The following is a 22,101-nucleotide window of genomic DNA, read 5'->3' as shown; positions in this document are numbered from 1 at the left end:
TGTATCCATTCCCCTTGTCTAGTGCAATGGTAATATTTATAAGGAAGTTCAAATAAAGTTCAGGTTAAGTTCAATATTTCATGATTACTTCCAAATTTATCATAAACATGAGGGCTCCCGTTTAACTACATAATGTCCTAGATTTCACATATATTTAAAAAATAGACCATCCTGTTGGGTCTAATCATTAAATTAGCTTTAAAATGGACGAAATATACTTCACGTTTCAACATACTCAAAACCCAACTTTAGCTTATGTTAAACTACGCAACGATGTCATTTGTAATGAATATGAAGGGGGGGGGTGCTGATATATATGTCAGCTAATTGTATCAGATGATATCAGGTGACAACGTATGTATATGCTTAATATTTTCCAAAATAGTACAAGGAATGTTTTTGTTCCCGAGTCCCTTGTCATGCTTCGATCCTCCCCATCACTCCTTTAAGTCAGGAAAGTACGGTCATCTTGTATCAAATCCTAGAATTGTATTCTCAAAATTACAGAAAATGTTTAATAAAATGTATTAGCGGGGGATGCGTAATAACTTATCGGTAAGATCCAAGAACACGTTTACGGCCAAAGAAGGTATTCTTTTTAGTGCAGAAACATACAACACAGCACCAAGACATCGGTTTATGTTTAACCGATAAATGTTTTAGCGATCAACGGTATTCAGCTTGAGCAAGTTTGTCATTGTCTATGGCATAAAGATTAAACTCTCACCATTAAAATCTGAGCAGAACTTTCATATTCCATTCAAGTTTATTTGAAAATTTAGTACAAGCAAACTGAGTTAAGTAGTCCTGTGGACCGAAGGCCACTTTTCTTCTTCTGATAGTGTGTAGTTCAGAACAACTTGAGAATCAACGTGAAACCTAGTGGTTTCAAATACTAAAGGAGTTCCTAAATTGAGTTCTTTCCTAATCAAGGATTTTCCATAAGATTTTTTAAAACAAACTTAAGCGAAAGCTTTGTATTAAATTAAACTCCTTGTCGATTTGCTCTACTTTGCAGTGACAGTTTGGAGAAAGCCTCTTTTGTTTCCACTCAAGCAATATTACATATTTGCTTTATTTTAATCTTCAGTATTCTTTGTTCACTTATCTTGTACTAAATGCATTCATGATTTGCTGATTATAACATAAGAGTAGTACTGCCATGCTTCTTTCAGAGTACTTGAGCACGTATTTGAAAGAATTGGGATGAAACTGTTGGAATATTACTTTTCCAATTAGTGTTTCCGTGAACAAAGATGGAAATACTGCAAGTTAAGATAACACCATGGGTAGTCATATTACGGGAGAAAATTTTTCCCAAAGAACATTCTAAATGTCACTACGAAAAAGGAGTTGTGTTAAAACGTTTTTTCGCACATTTATTTAATGATAAACATGCAGGTAATATTATAATTACGGCAATTTTGCCTGCTTCAGTTTAGGAGTGCCCTTATTTAAATGTCATCGGCTATTTACTCATGGATTCTTTGGGCATTGTAGATGTAAATTTAACAAAAAGTATATCTAGCATAAGGAAGAGAAATTTACACATACCTTTTTCTGGGTGTTGCGGCTTTTCTTCTTTATGCGATGTCCGAAAACTACTTAGTGTGGAGGGGGGGTAGGCAATTTGGGAAAATTAAATTAGAAAAACCCGTGTGTTTTTCAGTAATATATATATATATATATATATATATATATATAAACATTACTATATTATATAGGGTGGGGGGAAGGTGAAAGGGTTGATTTTTTATATACGGAGGGGGAAGGGGAAAGGGGCTTGACGGGGTGCGGTCCGTTTCGACTATTCTCGGTTGTCATCTGAACATATTGGGAAAGTGGATGTTATGTCAGGTCGGGTAGGTGCTTTTGTTTTTTAAGTGTTTGTGTTATCGCCTATTGGTCGGGGTTGTGACCTCAATTTTATGTTGTGAAGCTTCCAAACCTCGGAGATTATGTAGGGCCTGTGTACATTGATAGACTTCGCGTCACATTTTATGGCTATTGTTTCCGATATTCTTAGCATTGTTTCATTGTCTTGTCTGCCTACTATGATGGCCTTGTCGATCTGCGGGGTATGTTTTTGTTCAAGGGCGTGAACAGCTATTTCCGTTTTTCCTGTGCTTTGTGTTCGATTTTTCTTTTTGATGTTACGTTTTTTAGTGTTTAAATGTTCTGGAATAGGGTTGTTACAATCACGGAAGTGTTCTTGTAGTCTTTCCCATAAAGACCTGACGGTGGAACCTGTGTAGGTGATATTACAGTCTTTTTGGCAGGGAAATTTATAGACTACACGGTTGATGTTCAAATATTTCTTTCTGTGTGTGAGGTTTGGTGGATTTTAGATTTGCCAGTTTTAGGTTTGTGGTGAATACCAAATAGTAGTCAGTATGTTTGAAGATGTATTTATAAGCTTTGTATGTGGTCGGTGTAGCCATAACACTGAACCGCAATTTCTATTTCTCCTACTTCAAACTCCATTAGTATTAGATGGTTGTTGAAATGAAAAATCCGAATTAGAAACTACGAAAACGTAAGTTGATTTACTGTATAGCACTGATTTACCAAGATTTCTTGGTAAATCGTAGTCTTAAGCCATGCTACATTCTTAATAGACCATAAGATTTTTGAATTTCTGCTATTCCGTTTTAGCATACAAACCGTCTAAAGGAAATTCTATCCAAAATTTCTGTTTTCTCTTCTTTCAAGACTTATTCTATTTATGAATAAGCAAGCTAGAAACACTTTATCATGAAGCATACAGATACTCAACTAGACCTAACGATACTGGACATGATTTTAAGTTTTTTCCCTCTCTTGTCCAAAATTTGACGTTCAGTTAACTGCTATGTTCTTAGCCTGTTCTACTTCTGTCGTGAAAGTAATTTTTTATCTTTTTTTACCAGTGGTTGGTGACTATTAAAAAGTAACAAATTAGCAGTTAAACATTAACTGACCGCTTTTATTACATAATTTCGAGTTTACAGGGGGAGTTATTGCGACTTTGTATTATTCTGTTGTCGAAACATTACATACGCCACGCAAGTGTGTGTGCGCCCTTGCATGTTTTAGCACTTGGATATTATTCACTGCATATTGTTAAGTCAGTTTTATGTCATGTTTTTAACATCTGTTAATGATGTTCCCTAAAATTATTATCTTTTTTCTATTGGATTTTCTTAGTTTTAAGCATTTGGAGGTTAGTTCGTGTCGTAACTACGTTAAGTAGAATTACGTGAATAATTTACTTGGTAAATGAATTTAATCGCTTTTGTGTTATATCAGTGCAGAGTTTCTTGTTGATGTAATCCTTATCCCGGTCACAATTGAGTGCCCATTCATTAAAGTATTCATATGAAAGAATTATTCAGCGTAAGAATGGCAAGTTATACGTTCTCACATTTACGACACAGTTAAACATTATTTTTTAAACATTATTTAAAGCAATTCGACTCTAAAATCTCGTAGGTAGCCTGTGGTCACTGGTTCTGGTCCAGTGCAGATATACATGTCAGCTCCTCTTTCCTCTCGCAGCGTTATTGAACATGTTTTTTGCGGCCGTTTTTTTTTTTTTCAGTTAGTCACTTTTAAATTATTGAAATTCTTTAAATATCAAGATTTCAGATAGTTAGATGAACTTTTCCCGATCAGAATATGAACAAAGACATTGTTTAGTAAACTGCACAATTTGAAATCTACGTCCTAATTCTTTTTCTCTTAATATTTAGAATGTCATTTTAAAGTTCAAGCCTGGAAAAGCAATTAGTGCACACCACTTTACATTTACTGAAACTAAAGTTCCTATAAATGCTAGGAGACATTAGCGAACTGAGTTTTTAATACATTACGAATACTTGAGTTTTTTATTCCTCGAATTACAAACCTAATATTTATAATCTAAAACATGCATTACATTTGATTTTTTGTACCGTGTTTCATAGAGGCAAAATAAAACGGTTACTTTCATGCTCCATCTGCATATTTACTTCAACTGTAAAAAGCTCAAATTATAAAAAGTGACCGAAAAGCTGTGCTAGGTAACTTGTCTACGTAACTAGGAGTGTCAAGTTGAATATTTCATTAATGTTTATCTTTACTTTTTCGTATAGAATAGTTGAGTTTTCAGTGTAAGTTCATTGCCTTGTCTACATTAAAGCGAATGAGGTCTTTCGACAAACTCCTTTAGAGAAGGAAACTCGTATGTTGAAGTGGGTGCTTCAAATGTCACAATGAACCTGGAATCAACATTTTCTACTAGAATCGGAATAAAACGACTTGTTAGAATTCTAAACAGGACGACTAGTTTGCTACTAGAACTAGTGGAATTATTTTGAAAATGTGTACTCGTCTAGGGTTTAAAAATTTTTGCGAATATTTTCCTGGCATTGTAAATAATGAACTACAGTGAAAACTTCTACTTTACTCATATTGACTTGCATGCTATCAACGGAAATAATGAAATGGAGCTTATCTTCACCTGTCGAGCTTAATGATAAAATATCAGTTTGGAAGAAAAGTACGATCTTTAGGAAAATTCTTTTCACTAGTGAAATCTTCCAACGCAACTAGCATCAGCGATGATTACATTTTTAATGTTCCTAGTAAGCAAGTGCATGTGAGAATCGCTTATCTCAAGTGTTATGTTCGTTTCTCATGTGCGTTGAATTTTGCTGCAAATCTCAACGAGACAACTGTGTGGAAGGTTAATCTAAATGATGAAAGACATTAAAGTTTCAACTTTCGTCACTTATATCTATCCTTCACAACTCTGCACTGTTACAATAGAAGGATTTTTCCATTCTACTTTTAATGTCAGCTTTGAAGATCTTAGTGGTTTCTTTTTTAAAAATGTGTGGTCAACACCATTTTTACCTTTGCAAATATTTAAATTGAATATATCAAATCAATAAGTTTTAAGTTTAGAATTTTGAACTTGAATGTGGTGCAGACTTTTCTAATTGTTTTCATTATTGTTCACTGGATAAAAATAGCTTCTTCGGTCATTAAGTGACATTGAAATTTATAATAAATTCAGGAAAAACGAACCAAATGCGAATTTTATTAGTAGGCTGCAATAACTTTTTTTCACACAAAAGTTGCACGCGTCTTAAGTCTAAATTTTAAAGAAATGTCTAACATGAAATAGTGTATATGTTATACCTAGTATATATGAGAACGGCTTTGGTATTACCCAACTAAGTTTATTTCGTAGTAATCCATCCCCCCCCCCTCCATCCGCACAGCCTCGCAGGTGGTTGGAGATCCAAGGAGACACCACTGTATATTAGACGAGAGGCAAGAAGTATCTAAGAGCAATTATACTAAAATATCCAAAAATCTTAAATTCCATTGTACTGTGTATGCTATTTATGTAAGCAATTTTTACTCAACGTTTTTAATTTGAAGAGTGTATGCATGCTCATATCTTTAAAATTTTTAAATAAACAGTCAACAAAAGTGATTTAAGAGAAAAAGACAATGTGTGCTGAATTACATAAAACATCAAAAATATTTATTTCCTCCATGAAAACAGTGAAATATCCAGGACAAAATCGACAATTAAAATTGTCCCTGACAAAAACAGATGAAGAATTGCAGAATGTTTTCAATCATGTTTATCCATTGGAAATTCGAATAAGCCTGTGTTGAGAACTATTCTCCACTTAGTGATATCTTCATCAATGTGAGCACAAATATACGTTTACTAATATATACAGTATGTATATGGAGTTTCACTTTACAGGTCGCCTTGAGGGTCAAATATAAGTATTCTACACCACGCCTTCCTCACTTAAGGATGTACTTTCCCTCCCCAGTCGTAAAATTAGCATTTCGAACATATACTTCAGCCTATCAAGTTTACTAGCTTCATATATTGATTCTGCTTAAAGGTGTAGAGATCGAGAATTTCCCGAACACGAGGGATTCAAACACCCATCGTTTTCTTCTAACATTGCATTATGAAGGGAAAATATTAGATGGATGGACCAGCTTTGCAAGTCCGTATCAGAGAACTTTGTTAGGGTATTGATCTGACAAGTATGTCCCGTATCTTGTGTAGTGACGGGAAGGATGAGAATGCCACTCTCTTCATCTGGACAGCATAAATATAAAAACTGAAATTGCTTTCTTTCAAAATTGTAATTCAATAAATATTAGATGTTTTACTGAATTAAATCTACATTTACTGAATTCTCCCCCCCCCCACCCAAGACTTCCCAAAGTAACAATGTATTAATGGCTTTTTTCCTCCTATAGTTTCTAAATTAGAATTGGTCTTTATATTATTTAATTTTTTTTTAAAGTGTGATTTGCCAGTACCTCGGATAAAGCGGTTTTCGTTTAGCACAGGTCTTTTTCCTGAAGCGATACCGCATTACTGAGTTTACTGTATTAATTTGCACTTAACGTTGTCATTAAGTGTTCTCTAAATTTTCTGTAGGTTGAGCTCATGTAGGAAGGATCGGCGTCTTGAAGGAGAATCCTTCGGATATCATAATGTCCAAGCTAACAGAATAAAATTGAAGTGGACAACTCGCATAAAAAGGTACGCAATGTAGGTTTATGCATATTTTATTAATGTGAAAACTACGTTCTTTAAGTAAAATTCTTTAAGAGAGCGCAATATGAAAAGTTATTTATAGCGGGAATAAAGAATTGGAATGAAGCCATAAAAATTGTTTAAAAATACTGCCAAGTGAGTATAATTCCAAGAACGCATAGTCAAATGATGCAGATGGCCTCCAATAAATGGAACGGTCTAACACCGGGAGACGAAATTCGTTTCTCACCAAATCATTCAAAAAAATCCCAACCAAAAAAGATTAGACCCGCTAACGTCAAAACAAGATAAGCAATCATGGGTGGTTCCCTGTTCTGAACTGGTATTCAGAGATGCAATGAACAGAGTAAAGTAACTTAAGTTGTGAGTGAAGTTGCATTTCCTACATTCTGAGAATAGTAAGGTCCTTTACTTAAATTAAGGGGATATTAAATCCCACATAGTTTTAAAACCGAATAAGAAACTCAAAGATTGGAATCGGAGTTTCTTGCCGAATATAGTGAACTATAAAGTATCGGCGACACTAGCGTTAGCAAATGCAAGTGGTCACTTGCATTTTTAAGTAATGTTTTCATTGCCGAAATGAAGCTTATTAGCTCTTTATATTTAAGTAAGGTCCTTTGTTCCAGAAAAGGCGACTTCCTATCATACAGTATAGGCTATACTGCATAGCCCATCGTACGTTTGAGGATAACAGAATGCCTCTAATGGTCTGGGTCATTTAGGAATCCCTATCAAAAGCAAATCGAACACTTGTAGGATGAAACACTAGAAAAATCAGTTGGCCACACATTATCATTAAAACTCGTCAGTTCTGCGTAAAATAAAAATTCTCAAATGTAGAAGATAGAATTTTCATTAATATTTCTACTAGTTAAGTGTTCAATATTCGGGGATCGGATAAAATATTGTTTAATAACTCTAAAAATTTTCTTTGAACTGTTTCATTTAGTTCTAATACGTTTTTATACAATTGCGGGGTTCTACATTTCTTCTTGCGCTTCGCAACTCCGAGCTTTCTGCACTGATGACGACCCTCTTGTCAAGAATTTGACTGTTGAAATAAATTAAAGGCGTCTACTTGTGGAAGCGAAGAATGTGGGGGAGGTTTCTTGTTTGGTTGTGTCCAACAAAATCGCCTGTACTTAAACCTACAGAAGTTCGTAAGCGTAAATAGTTCATTAATACAATTCAAATATTTACTTACGGTTATCATCAAAATGCCTTTAAAGCAAAAAAAGGCAATGAACTATATCGCCACCCTTAAAGATCGAAGGATTTTTGAATCGTAGGTATCCACGACTTTGACTCATAGGTTTAAATAAGACATAGCAGTTTGTCACATACAAAAAAAAAAAAAAAAAAATACTGTGCTATGAAATACTTTTATTATATGGGTGCGTTCGCTGCCACGCTACCTCGGCATAGTCTGTTCCCGTACGCCAAGCAATTTCACTTCAAGGTCAGTACGGTAATCTCGTTGCCGGCGGTAAGCGTCATACGAGTATACTCGTAGTTGGCTTGTGCAGCTGGTTTACCAACTACGAGTATACTCGTAGTTGGCAGCGAACGTGTTAACAGAAAGCACTCACAACTGATTCTGGCAATACATCCACTCATCCACAACTCTCCAAAAAATCCAGTCCTCACACCCCCTACTAACCACACCTTTTTAACTCCCAGGGATGATATGATCCCCTGTACTGGTCCTTCTATTCTTTTCAAGTGCTGAAATATTTTAACTGCATCTATCCTTTAAAACGCTCTAAGCAACTTAAATGTTTATTATATCCCCCCGCTTTCACTCCTATCAACAATCGTCTGCACAATCCACACATCTTCAATCTATCCTTACAGTGAACAGCCACTTGCCATCTTTTGGTTACTCGCCTCTGAATCCTCTCCACCGCTCATCACCAAAAGACCAGACTTTAGCACCATCATCCAGATGTGAGCTTATCAAAGCCTTGCAACGAGGAATAACTTCATTTTCTCTACTTGTTTAATGTTCTCTTCCATACCCAAGTAATCTTATGGGTTACCTTAGCAATAGGTCCTGTAAACTACCTCCACTCCTAAATCTCTAGCTTCATCTATTTCTTGAAGTACAGCACTATCAATGTGGCTTGGATCTATTTATCGCAAAATAAATAAATTCACATTTCTGGTAATTAAACTGACGCCCATTAACTTTTGCACATACTGAAAATTTATTTGTCCAATGATATGCCCAGATTATCCAATCTGGACATATCAAAAACTTTATCCAATTAACCAGTGTCATATCCATCCCCATATATTCTAATTTGCATAACATTTTATGCAGTATTGTCAAATGTCTTTGCGGAATCATCGTATAGCCATTTCCCGTATCCAACTTAGGTGTTAGATATTGTTGACATTCTCTGTACTCTATTATAAAAAAGTTAATAAATATGATTAGTGTCAGATGGTTTCAGTTAGCCTGACGACTATTCCACCTCCAATTGGTGACTGCTCATGCGGTATTCACTTAAAGTGACTAAGTTTATGAACACTCCATTCAGAAAAGGTTACATGCTGAACTACAAAGCAGGAAATTATGACCAACTGAGGAAGCATACTGAGTTCAGTGGAATGGGATCGGTTGCTGGAATGGAAGAATATCGACAGTGCATGGGAAGCATTTAAACAATACTTAAAGGATGAGATATCAGAATGACTCGAGAGTTCGAAGAATACATAGGGTAGGAGGCAAATGGCTGTGTAATCGTATTAAGCAAGGGATTCGTAAGAAAATTGTTATGAAATTATAAGCAGCAGGGGCTAAAATAGTCGCAACTCTTGTACGTAAAACAGTGAGTTTATAAAAGAAATTCTTTCGCCGTGCTAAAGACAATCCACAAGAATTCTATCGATATGCTGCAAGTAAAAGAAAAAAATGAATGAGAGAATAACTTCTAAATGCAGATGGCTTGATGGTAGCAGATGCACAAGTTGTTCAACTAACGAGTGCATATCTCGTTAAAGCTATCAACCTGGTGTATGCAACATTGAGCTCACCGCTACCTCATCAGCAATAGGGACTGATGGGATATCAGCACGTATGCCAAGAGTTCATCTGAACTGTATTCATTTGACAAGGCTTCTTAATGAGTCAGAACAGGGAAGATTCCTCAGGAATGGAAAGAAGATATGGTACTTCCATTGCATAAGGATGGTGCAAAGTCCGATGTATCCAACTATCGACCAATTAGTAGTGAAGATTTCGGGAAAATTGGTTAGGGTTCGCATTCAGAAATAGGTTGACAGTGAATCTACTATGCAATGAGTAACATGGGTTTACTAAGGGAAGGTCATGTTTTAGCAACTTGCTAACATTCCATAACGTCATGGAATGTCAGCAATGGAATTTCCAATCTTGGAAGTATACCACAGCTGACGCAGAGGCAAATCAGACATCGCTAGTTCTTGCATTCTTGCAAAACCCCAGCTGATATCCCATCTAATTCTTCTCTGAACCTTATCTGAATGGAAAACTAAAATCCGTAAGAAAATTGAACGGTTGCTAAAATGCCTCTAACAAACATGTCTTCTAATTTGATGGTCTTCTCTTTCGAAGAGAACTTAAGTTTCCTTACTAGGTATTTCCTATTTGATTAAGCAAACGCTGTTGTAATAATTTAGGAAGAGATAATTCGCTAGTTTGTGAACTTCACATTTCCTTATGTCAAGGCAGTTTTCAATCATTATCATACTTCCAGCAACTGGTTTCATTTGTTTCCAAAATCCAATAAATTAAATACAAGTAGTTTATATAGGTTTCTGTATTGGGAGGCGTCTATATAACCAGTGAAGACCAACCATGAATAGGTTGGTCTTGATTGGTTGTATACACAATCAAGTGTATTGATATACGCTACCCACCCCTTTGTATTATTATAGGTGGGTAGTGGGATAAAAATGACTTTTTTCTGTGTAAATGTAGATTTACTATAAATTAAGCGGAATTTTCATTACAAAAATGGTTCTGGTAATAGCTGAGACTAATCGATGAAGTTCTATTGCTTATCAGTGAAATTTTCACTCTGAAGAAAGAACAAAATGATTAGTATGTTGTCACTTTTATTGAACTGAAGTGTTTTATTATCCGTGGAACGGACGCCTTCAGTTCAGTTGGCAGCTCATGAAAAGTTTCTTAGTTTTAGATTTCCATGTATTTGTCCATTTTACTCTATAGCGAAATACTATGCGGATTTTTAGCTATTTGAAAGTTCATCCCCCCCTCTCCCTTTTGGATGGGAAGTTATTCCTTAGTTGGAAGTCGGTCTGAATTCTGACTGTTGCGAGAGTGTTAAGGTTTTACTGAACCTCACAATGCCATTTCTCTACTAAAAATGTTATTTTGAATACCTTGAGTAGTAGATGGGGAAAATGCATAGAGCTCGTCGAAATATTGTAACAGATAATACATAACCAAAGGGTGACTTAAATCGACAAATTCCCATTTATTTCATCTTTAAGTCATTCAAATGTCACCTGAAGCATGGTACAAGGAATTCCGGTCTTAATATTAGCCAACTTGAATATTGTAATTCAGTTCTCATTTCGTATCACCAGGTTCTTAAAATATTTAACACCTATAGAGTACCGAAATATTTTTTAATTTCTTCCTTAAAAATCACTAAGTGCCTCTTTCCATAGAAAATAACTTGCATTAAAGTGGCAGTAATTTAAGAAATTATATGCTAGCTAAGACAAAGAAAAACGAACAGTCCATTTATCTTCTGATTATAGTATTGGCAAGGATCATATTGACATGATGGTGTTATAACTAAAAACCTAAAATTTTAAAAATCTTGATTTTTATCGTCAGTGGCTTTCTAACCAGTGTAGCATTTGAATTTTAATGATAATGCCCATCAAATTTGTTCAGGGTTTCTTGCTAAAATCCTAGCTAAAGGATGTTTATAAATGTATTTGAAATGCTTCCTATACTTTGAGTGGCATATGTAAAGAACAGGAACTAAACTGAGCAGGATGTTTGATTTAGACATCATTTGCTCATAAAATAGAAAACGTCTATATTAATTTTTCTATTTTGATACGGAACCATTCCAGCAGTCGTAGGATTTTATTGAATAAAAACATGACATAGATTAAGTCATGTTCGCGAAGAGTTCATGCTCAAACGTTGCTTAGTTCGAAAATGATTAAATGAATTTCTTCGCGATTTTAACTTAATTCATAATCGGGTAAAAATCTTTCAACACTTGCTTTAAACCAGAGTTTTTTAAAATAAACTTTTAGACTGTTTTCAATGCTTTAATATGGGAAATGATTACTGCTCTACTTCAGCCTTGACGGATCTCTTGTATGTCAGGCTTTCTTTCATAGGTGTGGTTTATTTATAAACCACGCCTATGAAAGATCTTGGGTAAAATCCTTTACCCAAGAATTTATCTTCGGTGGATGCTTTCCTCTGGGAGATAGTAGGGCGTTCTTGTTTCTGAGTATAACTGCTGTGTATAATTAAGTCATCCTCAGCGAGGTAAAATGATGCTTCCGGTTTCATTGAGGTTAGAGTTGTGTGCGCAATCGCTTGCTGCTTGGAGATGACCTTGTACGTATACAAAATTCTGGGTAGTGGCATTTTCCCATAATGCATAGTATTATACACACCGTGAAGGATATACTTTGAATTATGGGAGAGTAAGGGATACAGTTGTAATATAGTCACTAGCGTCCATGCATAGTATATATACTTATACATAAAGTGGCATCTAACCTAGTCAATATACCACACGAGCAAACCTTTTTGCTTCTCTAAAGCATTAAATGTAATTTCTTGGTATATTTAATATGTAATATTGATGCTATTTCATTTAATTGTTCCAAATGAAACTTTGAAACATCGAATTTCAGTTTAGTTTTAAGCTTCAACAAGATTGATTTACATAAAAACGATTAATGGGGAAACTTAACTTTGGAAAAACAAAAGCGTTATGGTACCGAGAGTTAAGAAATTTCTTCAGATTCTATTATTTCATCGTCAAATTTTATAATAGTGCTAGTGTTGCGAACCACACGAAGTGCATACAGACGGTGATAAGTTGTGAGCAGCTGTTCTTAGCACTTTGAAGAGTGATTTGTACAAAATTTAACTTAGGGTGCTATTTGTAAGATGGCTAATTCACTATTAGGAAAAATAAAAGGAAGTAATTATTCCTAGTATACTGTAATCGAATCGTTTTTTTCTCAGTACTGATTACGACCCTAAGCATAACTAATACTTTTATTATTCCCTTTTCGCATTATATTGTTTCACTCTTAATATACTTAGTTACCAATTACCCAAGTTGTTTGGGAAGATTGAGTTCATTCTCGTTTTCTGAACTCTCCTTTGCTAATAAATATCTCATAAGTTAACTTAATACCAATACACGCAAGTTCTTTTGCTGTTCTTTATAACAATTGGTTTTAAAACGCCTGTAAATTTGTTAATCTCCTTTCAACGATTCATGGCTCAATGTTGTGTTTCTCACGTTAGTTTCAAAATAACATCACGCACTGCTCGTGTAGTATAACTTATTTTACACTTAAGTGTGCACATGACTGACTCATGAATTCTAGTATTAAACCTTCTGCATGGAAATGAACTATTGAGTTCACATGCTTATATAATAAGTGTTAATGTCAGTTTTCTTTTCTTATTCTACCATATATATGTTAGGTTTAGTGTTCTGAGTTAGAAAAATTCGCCTGAGCGAAACATGCTTCTGTTTTGCTCCATATTGAGATTATAAAGAATTCATTAGCATTTTTCTTTAGTGTAATGGTACAAAAATAAACAGCTTTTTTTATTTGAGATTGTTAACTCCACATTAATTTAATTCTTTCATTATTCGGTATGCTTCTATGGGTCTAACAATTAACAATTCTTAACAATTATTCGTATGCTTGCAAATTCTTAACGATTCATTTTCTGGTGTTTGAAGTGTTAGTCATGAGGTTTTTTCTACTAATCAAATCTTGGCCTTAATCCCAACTGGAAATGGCTTTCCTATAAATTCTGTTACTGTGCGTAAATATAAACCTTTTTCTTGCATGGTGGAGATTGAAGATGACAATATTAAAAATTCAGGAGCTAAGTCACATAGCTAAGTTTGTTTACAGTTAGGCCCATTTTTTGTTCATATAAGAAAGCGATTGTGGTTAGAAATACAAAAGAGAGAACAAAAAAAATTATCCAACCTTCTCTTGGTATATCGGAATCTACGGATACTAATAAGTTGGAATTTCTGTTAATTCCAGAAATTGAAAGTTCTTGTCCAATGGCATTCATTAAATATTTCAGCTTCAAGGACGATTACTAATGTTCAAATTCTACTCGTAAAACTATTGAATTGAAAAATAAAAGGAATTTCCCTTTTATGGTGATTCAGTTGATCAAACACGACTCCTTAGAATAATTTTCTTCATTTAAGAAGTACAGGATATTTTAAGCATTTAAATAATCCAAACAATACTTGCGTGGTTTTCACATATCAGAATACCTGATAACTAAATAGCAACAAAACTTCGCAGAGTCGAAGACTGTCCCGTATGTTGGATTGCAACTCATGTCGGGGGTGGTCACCTTAACGTTCCTTCTTTCCGCACTTATTTTTGAATTTTATGTTTTGAGTACCACCTGTTAAGAAAATAATTTCAATTACTGAAAGAGTAATTTCTTTTTAATAGGTTACCTGTATGCTATCTGCCTAAGATCTTTAACACTGCCTTCAGGCCTCCAATAAGCAGGGCAGTGGATTCACACCGGCGATAAAAATCATCACCTGGAGTCGGTCGTAAATATCTACGTAACATTTGGAAAAAGTATCCATATGAATTTGTTTCGTAAAGGTACGTCTGTCTTGATTATAAAAGTGAATTATATATATATTAAAGGAAGCTATTAAAAATTATGTGGAATTGTTACAACCGGTCTAGTAATGCCATATGTAACTTCATTGATTTTACAACGATTATGCGCATGTATTTCGTAATCCTTCCATCTGCATATACATTGGCAATATACTAGATCCAAGTTAGTATCAGGTTCACAATAGGATCTATTGAAAATAGAACTTATACTAAAGTTAACTCATCTATTTAGCAAACGTTTCTGATTTAAGAAATTCAAGATATTTTCAGCATACTTTTAAGGAAGTAAGGAATTCTCTCCTTTAATATGCCATTTTACTATATTGTTTCACAACATCCCAGGGATAGGATGAATGTGAAATACAGTGACAATCAATCAGCAATTAACTTGTGTAATATGTGTGGATGGTTTTTAGCAAGCTAGGACTAAAAACTTTAATTTTTATTTAAAAAAAGACAAATTTAAATACCAAGTGTGGTTTACAGACATTAAAATGTTTAGCTTTAGTACTAACTTCAGCGGAATCAGTCTTCAAGAGAATTACCAACTAACAGGTAGTCTTACTATTATCGTTTAGTCCTAGATTATACTGTTCAGTCATATATCCATGTTTACATAGAAGTGGTCAGAGCCATGTAGCAGCGAAAAATGCATTGGACGAAATTCAACCAACTTTGTAAGTACACTCTCGAACATGATTTTGATTTACAGAAAAGTACACAATTCTTCCACCAGAGGACATTTGGTGCTATAAGAACTTGGTTTGAGATTGAAGCAGTAGCGGTCAGAATAGTTCTAAGAACTGTATTCTGGGATTGACATTTTCTACGCAGAACGCAACAGATGTGCATTGATTTGCCTCGCATGCTGCGTTTGTCTTTCAAGGTGGCTGAATCATGAACATGACCTTACACTATGCGTTTCAGATGGCTCCACAACTAAGTCACCCTGGTTGATCAGGCGAACGAGTTAGCCATGCTGTGAGAAACGTCACTACTCCCTCTGTTCTGTTAAGTTTTCGTAGCATTCGCTGTACCGGCAATTCAATGCGAGGTGGTGCTCCATCCTGCATGAATATGGTAAAGGCAACTTTGTTCCGCAACTGCAGCATCTTCGCTGCTGCAGTTGCGGAACAAAGTTGCGCAGCATCTCTCGATACCTAACAGCATATACAGTACAAGGCACTGGTCCTGTTAAATGAACTTAAAAAATTATTGACCGATAATAAACCATGCAGTGAAAACGCAGCACTGACTTTCGGTGAGTGTAAAGGGATCTGATGGAACACGTGAGGATTATTTGCAGCCTATATGCGGATAAAAATGCCTCGTCATTCCATAAAATTTTGCATGGACATGTATCTTCTACTTCCAAGGTAAAATCAGCGTAAACTGAAATTGTGCTTTATTCGTTCAGTGTTCTACGACGGCAGTTGCAACTTCGTCAACTTGAGTAATCCGTTTGGGCCATCGTCCTGGCCTCACTACCAAAAGTCTGCTATTATCAGATCGTAGAATCATTTTTCTAGGATTTGTCACCTTTTTGTTCTGTCCTTCAAATGCAGAAATTCTCGTAGCGCAGCATTAGCGTTAACTCGTTGGTCATTAAAGCTTGACTAGCAACGCACGTTCCGGTAACGTGAGCTACACTTCAATCTTATCAGAAAAATGCGAATCCATTAAGTATTCCCTATATCCACCAGCTCTTCAGCAGATAATGATGCACATCACGCGATTCTAGTGCCAATTGTCTGCTGGTTGTTGCAGAACTTTTTACTTTTTCTGTAAATCAAAAATAATATTCTAGTGTATTTAGTTTGAATTTCGTCCAATAAATGTTTCACTACAGGGCTCTGAACACCTTTAAAAAAATGGCCGCTCTGTACTTTCTGGGATAATATGGATATTGCGGTACCTGCCTATGAGTTTTCGATCTTTACATTTATGCACTTAATTGGAAAAAATATCTTCTCTAAACACGATATTTAGTGATGAATATTAATGATGCTTTATATTGAGTGTTTTTTCTGATTTAAATGTTATGATAGAAAAGTAGTCCAACAGTTAAACAATTTGCATCAAATTTAATACTCTTAGAGCTAGGGATAGCAGTTAAAAGTTCGCAAGGAGTAATCCTATTTTTCAGTGGCCTCCGTGTCTTTTTAATAGATGTCTGGTTCCTCGGGGATGGTGTTTTTCAATAAACGACTAGCAACTTATATGGAATGCCTCCTTCCGATAAATGATTGGCATCAAATGGTGTAATTTCTCAAATAATTTTGGAACCATGGATTAATTATATTGATTATATAGAATTTTCAATGGATCAACAAAGGTAGTTTTGTAATGTAAGACTGAATCCAAAGTGACGTTCTTTCTCCATTGAACAATTTGCACCTCATAATCTTCATTGCAATGAATGATTGTCACTTCATAGTGTAATTTTTCAGTGATTTTGTAATGGTAGATGGCGTTACTGTATGATGGTGGTAGCAGTTCGCTGTAGTAGTTTGTGGGTTAAGTGGTGGAAACAGTTGAGTAGGTGCCCTGCCTTGATGAGTCTAGACTTCTTGGAGGCGTCATTAATTTTATCTCGAATATTTACATATATACAATAACCGTCTTGAGTGACATATTATGCATTTACAACAGGTATTGTTCTGGGACAATGAAATTCATACAAAATTTCCTTTTTTGTATAATGTATTAATAATAGTTACTGTAACTTAGTTGCGGTTGAATGAGATTTTATTTAATAATAATACAAACTACGTTTTACAAGTTTTGCGTTAATGCCTTTAAGCGCTGCAACTACACCAACTGAAATGTAATAAATGGATTTTTCCTTTGATCTCGTTTGAGATTTAATGTCTCAGCTTGCATCCTCGAAGGTTTTTATTAAGCTTATCTGAAGGTGGCACCTGTTAGTGTTTGTTGGTTTCATAGCTGTGATTGATAGCGCATATCCGACTTCTATTATGCCTACAGCCGTAGGAAGAGAGATTCATTCTCGCCGTACACACGGTAATTTGGAATATCGTGATGTGTCACTTAACTGGCAAGCCCGAACTAATATTTTGTGTTTGATTCAAGTTTCAATTAATTTTGGTTTCAAGTTTGTAGGGTGCGTATTTCCTGTCCATAATATGTACTTAAGGTTCTTTTTCAGGCTATTGTAGTTCGTAAGGTTCTTGTATTCAAAAGGTGGTTTATTCAGCATATCTGAGATGTAATTCTTCGAGGGCCATTCGGTAGTAATTATTTGTGATAATTAGTTGAGGTCTTGTTATACGTATGTATTTCTGGCTGTCCTGTAGTTGGCATCGATAATAATTTTAGCATAGCTACATAGTAGCATAAGTGTTTCGCTGTAAGTATTTTGTGTTTAGACACTGCAGTGTATATTAAGCTGGTACTACCTGTTTCCAGAAGTTTAGTTTTGTTATTTTGTACTGTAATGATATTAATCAATTTAGTTTGTGTGCACAGAACGCATACATTAGTGTATTTTGACATAGTGATTTACTAGTATTTTTAGGCATGTGGAGTTTGAGTTAATGTTCGGAGTTTGTTTTATAGATGGTTTGTGGCTGTTCAAGTTCATAATCGTATCGAAGTAAACTCCAAGGTATCGTATTGTTTCAACCTGAGTAGTGGTTTTACTGTTCTGTATTTCTGTTAGTGGATGTTCAATGGTTATGTTACAAGTGGTTGACTCGGTGGAATATTGTCTGAGTTGGGTGTATGAAGTTTTCGTTGAGCCAGTCAATGAGCAGATTTGTCATGCTACATATTTGTTTGAGCTACGCTTGCTTTATTATGGATGGATATTATAGCTGTGTACTGGAAGATCTTGCCCTTGAGAAGTAGGTGATTAATATCGTGCATATATATACATTGAATAGAGTTGGGACAGCTCACTGTAGCACTCCAGGTTACTGGTAGCTACTGCGATTTGACCGATGTATGTGGTGTTTTCTATTTTGAAGCTACTTTTAAACCATGTGTGCAGAGTCCCATCTATTCTAAAATGTCTTAACCTTTCTAATAAGGTTTGATGCGAGTGTCAAATAAGTCCAAATCGATAACTACCATGACAATTTCGTTTTTTTTTCTAAGGAGGAATTACGATCATAAAATTTTCCAAGAGATGTTCCCTTATTCTGAAAACGTTTTTGTTTTGGGGATATGAAAGTTTTCCCTATGTTGCGAGTTTCCTTAGTACGATCCGCTCCTTAATTTGTAAATAATTGGTAGTGTTGCTTATGGGTCTAATTATTTATTAAACTTCTTTTTCCATGTTTGCATAAGGGAAGATTATGACAGTCTTTAACATACTTGGTATTTGTCTGACTTTAAATATTTCCTTTAATTTTAGGATAGGGCCTAGGCTAGTTGCGTGTTGTTTAATATCCTTAGGTCTTATATCGTCAATTCCTCGGCCTCTGGCTTAATTCGTTGTATTAGGGTTCTGCTTTTATGGTTGGGAACCATAGTCTGTTTTGCTTGTGGTCCGAGTGGAGAATACCGTTTTGTGAATGGAGGGATATTTCTCATTAGTTCTTGGATTGAGTCTACAAAGTATTGGTTAGTCACTTGCGAATTGGATAAGTTTAGTCGTTAATGAACCCCCGTTTTTATGGTTTCAGAGGCGGTAGTATTGAGAGCACAACCTAGCATCTTGGATCAGATGCTAGGTTTCATGTTTTGTGCAAAGATTAATTTTTCACTGTAGCTTTCTTTAGTTAGTTTCTTTTTGCATTTATTTGCGTTGCAAGGCGATTCTTTATCTAATATTAGTGTTTTAAAGCTGCGTTATTTGTATGTCGCTTTGTTTCCATAGGATATCTTTTCTGTGTATATCTGATTGATTTGCATTATCCGAGGATATTGTCTTGTTTTTGAACGAATTCTGACTTGCTTTACAGCTTTCATATATATTTCCTCCATTGAATCAGTAACGCCGTGTTTCTAGTCAATTATTTCTTCGTCTATTTTGTATTTGCTTTTCATGTGGATCATGGCATGGATATTGTCTTAGTGTGCAGGTTAAGAGCCGAGAAGTAATTCTGCTGCAGTGTAATTATTTGGTGCCCGAATGTTTGATCTAAGCAAGAAGCAGTAATAGTATTTCCGACTATTTATTCTAGTAAATGATATTATGGTTGGTAGTACTCGCTACATAGATAGCGTATCTAGGTATTGTACTGTGGTATTGTATTCGTTTGCAATATTTATCATTAGGTATTCATTTGCCAACAATTTAGTTCGTTTAAGAATTTTATCACGTTTTTTGCTGACCTGTAAATAGCATTTAATCTTAAGGGGCGCTGTTGATTGGTATTAATGATTTCGATGCAAATGATTTCGGCATGCTTAAATTGGAACACTATCTTTTGAGATTCCACTCCTTTGTTACTTGGCTGAATTTATGTTGAAAGCCTTGAATTTGGAAGGCAGTTGGGCTCATGAGTAACGGATACTTCTGTTAGGACCAATATATCAACACCGGTGTGATTTTTCATATTAGCCTGTAACATTGGTCAATGTTTTCGAATGCTTCTGATTAGTAATATGTAGGTTGGAGAGTCCTCTCACTTGTACTGTTTCCATGCATCGAGCAAGCCAAAAGTACAATTGGTGATATATTCTGGTGTTAAACTTAAACCTGTGATGGTTGGTCTCTTTATATAACTAGGTCTTTTTCCACTGTGCAGCATGTCTTCAGAGCTTTGAATTTGTATCAACTCTGAAGTTTGACATTTCTTCAAGAATGTCTTTATTTTGATGAATAATTGGATCATTATATATAATGCTTTTTTGAATGAAGACTAGCACCATCGTCTTTTTGAATAGATGGCCTTCTCCTCGTATTGTATATGGATGTTTGCCTCCTCATAGTGTCATTTTCAAAGGACAGCTCAACTTATTGTCTCTTTCATGAATGCTTGTATACTCTCGCTGATAGTTTTTAATAAGTAACTAGGACCTGTCCTTTTTTTTTTTGAAACGAATGACTAGAGCTCATTCATTTTTACAATAACTGGCACCAAAAAGATGAATTTCAATGAAGAGATGAAATAGATGAGTTTAAATGAATTTGAACTTGTTAGTGTATTGAATATATAGAAATTGTTAATCACAGGGTGCCCATGATTCAATGAATCATGGGCACTCTGTAGCTAGTGTAATCGTTTTCCAATGAAGTCAGCAGCTTAGTTTGTTCATTATATGGATCATTTCCAATGATAACAGGAGTCCTACAAGGTGATGTACTAGCACCCTGTTTTTAATGTGCTTTAACTACATCTACCAGACCATTAACACGGAAGATCTTGGTTTTAACATTAAAACCTCCACCCATACGAAGTTATTTCATAGCCATTCTTTTTTCAAAGAATGGCTCTCCTCGCAGTTACTGTTTTTTAATTTAATAAGTGAATCCACATTGATCTATTTAATGAATAAATTAGGCTTTTTAGCATCTTTTTGAAATTTTTGGAGAGAATGACCTGGAACCTTACCTTTTTCACAAACTGACTGGCAAATCGTATTTTTTGAACGTATGACTCCTCGGTGTCTTGAACGAATGTTTGGCAAATCAGCAGCTATTTTAAAGAGACAACACTCCTTTATGAACTGTTCATTGGAAGGTAACTTAATGAATGACAATCTTTGTAAATGGGTGAATACACATTGTCATTTTTCAAAGAATAAATGACAATTAATACATAATTCATTCACAATGTGAAAAAGGGAAAAGATTTATATTAAATATTGCAAATTATGGTCTTCAAAATCTCTATCTTGAGCTAACTGGTAGATGTCAGATGGAGTTTTGCAGTTCAGTCTACTGATGATTTCACATATGTATTGCCAAAATTATTTGCATGGTCTTCCTCTACTGCGTTTGCCATCTTCTGGTTTGTATAGGATGAGGGATTCCAAAAAGGGCGAGACTTCAGGATGTCTGAGTTGATGTCCAAGCCATCTGAGTTGTAGTTTTTTTATTATACTGGCATGTGGGTCTTGCTTATCCAGATTTAGCAGAGTAGAATTGGTGACGCAGTCCATCCAGGTATATCCAAGGTTCAGTCTGAGACATGTAGTTCCAAAGAAGTTAATTAGATCTGTAGTTTTTTTTTTGGTGCTTATTGTCCAGGTAATACTTTCATACAATAAGATGGATCTACTGGTTGCATGGTATAGTCTTTATTTTGTATTTTAGGATGATTTTCAGACGGGGCGTAGTTTATTATGCAAGACTAGAGCCAGCTGTTCACGTTTTCTGGTATAATTTTCTGTATTGCTGATGTACGATCCAAGATATTAAGTCTTTTACTCTTTCTAAGGGTTTATTGCTAATATGAAGTGTAAAGTTTTCACAACCTATTGAGAATACTTTGGACTTTTGGATGTTGCTCTGCAGACCAATACATTTTAGCCTGTGCCTCTAGTAGACTGAGTTGTTTTTGGTTCTGTATCAATACGTGCATCGTTAGCAAAGCTAAGATCAGCTATTTGCATGGTGTAGGTGGAGGTTTTAATGTTAAAACCAAGATCTTCTGTGTTGATGGTCCGGAAGATGTAGTTCAAGAACATTAAAAACAAGGTGCTAGAACATCATCTTG

Source organism: Typopeltis vanoorti, chromosome 18 (assembly GCF_054136105.1).
Source record: "Typopeltis vanoorti isolate ZY-2024b chromosome 18, IOZ_Tvanoo_1.0, whole genome shotgun sequence".
Taxonomy (NCBI): domain Eukaryota; kingdom Metazoa; phylum Arthropoda; class Arachnida; order Uropygi; family Thelyphonidae; genus Typopeltis; species Typopeltis vanoorti.
This window is presented reverse-complemented; position numbering follows the sequence as displayed.